Source organism: Alnus glutinosa, chromosome 4 (genome assembly GCF_958979055.1).
Source record: "Alnus glutinosa chromosome 4, dhAlnGlut1.1, whole genome shotgun sequence".
Lineage (NCBI taxonomy): Eukaryota > Viridiplantae > Streptophyta > Magnoliopsida > Fagales > Betulaceae > Alnus > Alnus glutinosa.
Window position 1 is genome coordinate 24,293,278 of NC_084889.1, and position 6,000 is coordinate 24,299,277.

Genomic DNA, 6,000 nt, shown 5'->3' on the forward strand with positions numbered 1-6,000 from the left:
AACGGAACACCAAGATATTTCAAAGGCAAGGAAGAAACCATGCAACCCAAAATGCCAACCAATCCATCCACATGGACCATTTATGACTTGGTTAGGTTGATCTTTAGTCCAGAGGCAGCTTCAAAACATAAAAATAAGGCAAGAAGGTCGGGAAGGTGGTCAAGCTTAGCCCCACAAAAAAACCAAAGTATTATCCGCAAACAACAAGTGCGAAATGTTAACCACACTCGAAAGCCTAGACCCCGCAAAAAGCATGAGAGAAAACCCCCATTCCTATATAGCATTCTACTTAAGGCCTCCATTTCAATAACAAAAAGATAAGACGAAAGGGGATCACCCTGTCTCAAACCATGGGAGTTGCTGAAAAACCAGAAGGGCTGGCATTCACCAAGACTAAAAAGCGCACCGAAGAAATACAATGTGCAATCCAAGAGCACCATTTTTCCCTAAAACCACACCTCCTCAACAAATAAAAGTAATAAGTTCCAATTGATGTGATCATAAGCCTTCTTAATATTCCAGTTTGCAAATCACCCTTGGTTCACCAGATCTGATTCTACTATCCATACATTCATTAGCAATGAGAACAAAATCAAGGATTCGCCTAACTTGAACAAACACATTTTGGGGCTTCAAAACAATCTTATCCACAACCCTTTCAATCTATTGGCAGCTCCACTCACAAGACTAATAGGTCGGAAGTCCATAAGGTCAATTACCCCGAATTTCTTCGGGGTGAGAGCGATGAAGGTGGCATTGAGACTTTTTTTAAACTTACAACAAGCATAGAAGTCGTGGAACACCCCATAATGTCTACCTTGATACAATTCCAGCAAGTTTGAAAGAAAGCCATAGAAAAACCATCATGCCCAAGCGCCTTGTCACTATTCATATCTTTCACCACCTCAAGAACCTCATTCTCTTAAAACGAGCTCTTTAGTCTAGCAGCTTCCACTACTTCTATGGAATCAAAAGCAAGGTCATCCAACTTTGGCCGCCAGTTGATTTGTTCTAAAAACAAACAATCATAGTACTACACAATTTGATCCCTAATGGCAGATTGATCAGAAGAGACTAAACCATTTACAGACAGAACTTCAATGAAGTTATATCTTCTATTCGAATTGGCCACCCGGTGAAAGAAATTAGTGCATTTATCACCCTCTTTAAATAGGCTTACTATCCAACCATCAAATGTTTGGATAGAGCAGGTCGAACGCTTGGTCACAACATCAAACGTTCGTCCAGGAGAGGGTCAAATGCTCAGTGTTGGACATAAACCCATTATGAACCAAAATCTCCATCAAATCTCATTTTGACATCATTTAAGGTCTTATAATGATTTCTAACAAAGTCCTACACCAAAATAACACTCACATACAGAACATGGTGTCTCCAACATCAATAAGTCACTAATCTTGCCTTAAAACCAAAAATCTAAAAAACCATAAGCTAGGGCACGAAAAACTAACTAAACTGTAGGTTAGAGCATTCATAGCAGCTACCCAACCATTTTCTCTAAATGTAGGGAATAAAACCACTTTTTGTTTCCATAAACAAATACACTCTACAATAGCTTTCCTTTATATTTTCTTATAACATTAAAATATTATTTTAAATATATATATTTTTTTATTATTCATTTCTTTTCTTCTCTCTCTCTTTCGTTGTCTCCGTCTCTTGCAAGATGCATAACTCCACCGGGTATGCGAAATCAAACTCAAACCCTTTCGCTAAATTCCCTCACAATTTGTAGTTCTCTTTGTAGGTGAGTTTTTGTAATTTTTTTTTTGTTGAGGTTTACCCTAAATTTAGGGAACAGAATCCCTTATAGCGTGTCTGTTGTGAATACTCTTAGAAAAAAGATAACAACTTAATAAAAACAAGTTAGACTAGGAAAGTTACCTCCTTTGAATCCTTTAAATCTAATATTTTATTTCTTTCAGAAAACATATTTCTTTTATAACTCTTTTCAATGAAATTCCTTTCTTTCAAACATTTTCCCTTAAAACTTATTTAAGGCATGTAAAACATATGATAACATAATTTTCTCTCTCTCTCTCTCTCTCTATATATATATATATATATATATATATGTATATATACTTGCACTTCTGCTTATCTCTTAAAGTAAACTCCTCGTGATTTGATTTTGCACCTCCTCTGCATATACATTGTGTAACACCCCACCAAAACATATGACAAATATTTAACAAATCACCGGTTTAAGCTCGTATGAATAATATGATCTTAAACTATGTGAATGCAAGTTACTTTAAATGTGTGTGTGTGAGTGTGTGTGTGCGTGTGTATCATATACCCAGTTTTGTAAAATGCTCAAACAAGTTTTTAAGACGTTGAAATAGCCCGGTTTGAAAGCGTGGTAAGTTAGGGTTTTCAAACACTCTTTTTTAGGGTTTCAACTATAACGATCGATTGTTGCTTGAGAATAATCAAATAGTGCAATAGTTTTGAACAATGATCGATCATTGCTTTCAAACGATTGAACAATATGATTTTGTACCTAACAATCAGCCGTTTCTTTAAAACGATCGATCGATGACAGTTTGTATGCATTTGAAACTTGACATTTTCAGCCAAGCACATGGGAAGAGGTTTATTTAAAGGGATATAATAAACCCTAGCCCCTAGAGTGAGAAAGAGAGGGCCTCCCTTGAGAGTTGTGCATTTATGGCTTGGAAAGCTCCCACCCTTGAAGTATAAAGTTTAACCTAGCTCTAACTTATGTTTATTCCTCATAACTTACGTGTTAAATTGCATGCTAGTTGTCTTTCCCTTGATAATGGTTTAAAGTATAGTATTTTAAATAGATAAGCTTGAACCTTGCATGAAAGGTGTGCACTTTAAAGACTAGCTTTCTTTTCAACCTTAAAGCAATGTTCAAATACCTATTTTTCAACACATTAGAGCATTTCCTTGATTGTCTAACAAGGGAGATGTGACTATAGGAAGAAAGTTATAGGACCTTTGGAGCTTTTAAGTTGTGTTTGTGACCAAGGTTGTTTTAAATGTTTATGCATGATGTATGGTACCTTTTAAGAATATGGTAATCTCTAAGAGTCTTGGGTAAGGGATATGTTATGCTATGGTTGGTTGAATTGGCGGAAAAACAGTATGAGGGAACAATTAAACGGTCCCCGAGGAACAATTGATCATTCTGGGTAGAATGTGCATAATTCGGGTTCTAACACAAGAACTTCTTTTTCTTTTTCTTTTTTTTTTAAAAAAAATTTATTAATATTAGAGTATAACTTGCAGTTATGAGAAGTTTGACCTTTCGGTATGTTCAAAGTTGGATAAGAGTGTTTAAGGTAAGTAATTGTCAATGGCAACGCCAAAATGCTCTGTCATTAAATATGAATTTTGTCTATAAATTGTGCATTTTGATTTTCATGCCTTTCATAAAATTATGCCGTGGGCCTAACAATTTATTAACAATGATTTACTTCTGTATTACTATTTATTGTTTACCATGAACTAAACTAAGCTCGCAATTGTATTTATAAGCTGTTGTCTGTCATATCACTATGAAAAAAAGAGGTACAAAATCTGGGGTATGTACACACTATTAGATAAACTTGACCCTATGGCCCAAAGTCAGTACATTTAAGATGCCTTGGATCCATTAGTTAGAGTGACCAGTACAACCATGTACGAATGATGGTCACTCCTTGTTATATCACTAGTGGTGTGGACCACCCGTGATTGGAACTAGTCGTACCACTAGTGGTTGTTAGCTATGTACCTCGCCAAGGTACCTAAGAGGGTTAAATGTACAGGTAGGCCATGTGGGAAAAGTTATGGATTGTAAATGTTTATGATTAATATATTGCACACTTCATCAACATGATTTTTTGCATTAAATTTCTATACTTGTCCTTGGAATCATGCCCTAACTATTTTACAAATCAACTATTTTTCTCTAATGGTGTAATAGCAGAGATAACATTCACCAGGTACTCAAACGTCTTGACATTTCTAAAACGTCCGCTTTTATTATTTATTTCCAACTAAACCATGCTCATTGCATGGGCTAGGTTCTATTGGAGATTTACTTACTAAATCTTGAATTTACGCAATTAATTTTCCATCTGTAAAACATTTTTATTTTATAGTTTAGCAAGTTTATTTGAGAAGAGCAATTTAGGGCTGCTTGCAAGGCTTAAGATGTTGAGCAAAGGCTTGTAGAGGCAGATTTACGTATATAATTTATATATAGTGTGTATTTGAGATAGTATTGTATACTTGTAACTGTTTATACTTGGAGGCTTTGATTTTTATTGGTAATAGAAAATGACACTGAAGTATTTAGTCTTTCAAGTCAGATCAATATTTCATTTTCTGCTGCATTTTACTGTAATATTTGTGGTTATAGGAAACCTTTCGGTTAATTACGTACATTGGAAGGGCTAGGAGTAAAACTCCGAATTAATTACCATAGTTAATTAATTTTGGAGGCGTTACACACTGTGCTTATTGATTAGGTTCTAATCTTAAATAAAACCTTAGGATTTCTAACGAAACCTAGGACCATTGAAAATCACGAAAACCTATAGTAAAACCTTAACTTTTCCAACATTGAATGAGCTAGGTCGACCAGGGATTGATCGAGCATCGACTGAGGGTCATTGGAACCCTATTGGAACACAGCCTCAAGCTCGGTCGACTAGGCATCGATTGAGACAATTTGGACTTCCTGTCTCGAGCTTGGTTGATTGAAGGGGTACTAGTAGCAATCCAAAATTTCAAAGTTGCCCCAAAACCTAGTCTTTTGAGCTCTTTTCGCTTTAGTAGGTTTGTAGACCCCATGTACAAGAAGTATACAATGAAATCAACCTATTGAAATCGTTGAAAAACATCAAACTTTCAAATCTAAGAGAACACTGTAGTTTTGTGAAAATCTGAACTTTTAAACATTTTTGCATTCAAACAAAATTCGGGTAGTATAACGACGCATTTACGTGAATGCAAGCCCATTTTTATGAAAATAATTACAAAAAGCAACTCAATATAATAATACAACTACTTCTGTGGTTATCACAGTATTGACAATATGTTTCCTGTAGTATAATTATATATACATATATACGACACTTTGCCAATATTATAAGCTATAACATAAATATCGAATGGACAAAGAGAGAGTATAACTCTTATTCCTCTCAAGCTTCACTATAGGAATAATAGGAGCACCTCCCTAGGCTAGCTTTAACACTCCAAGACTCACTCTCTCACACGTTTCTTAGTGTTTCTCTCTTTGAGAGAGAGAGAGAGAGATTTTAATGCTACAGTGCTAGGTCAACCGGGATCTTTTCGGCGAATCTGTTAAATGTGTGCCATGTGTCTTGGTCAACCAAGTCATCATGACTCAATGCGAGTCAAACCGCCGAGACATCGGAGTTGTTTGGCAAAGACAGGTATAGAACAGAGTAGTGGAGTTTAGGAGTGTAAATGAGCTGAGCTACTCGTGAGCTTATTCGAGATCGGCTCGAATAAACTCGACTCGTGCTCGAATCGATTATTAAATGAGCTACTCGTAAACACGAAAATCAAACTCGATTATTAAACGATGCAAACTCGTATAAACTCGACTCGACCCGACTAAAGCTCGTGAACCCGCTTGTATAAGGATCAACTCGTTTATTAAGGCTCGACTCGTATAGTCGTCTATATATATATATATAATGAATAATATACTATGTGTATTATGTAAGCATAAATTAAGTAACAAATAACAATAGTTATTGGTCAATATATATTAATTGGTCATATTTATATAAAATAGTAAAAATGAATAATATCAATAATTAATTGTTAGTCATATGATATAATGACAATCCAGATACTTAATCAAATTATTCATGTAATATAATAAGATTATAATTTATAGGATTATATGATCATATAATAATATAACATTGTACCATACTACCATATGACATGTAATTTATGTAAATATAAAATATGCAATCACTTTAC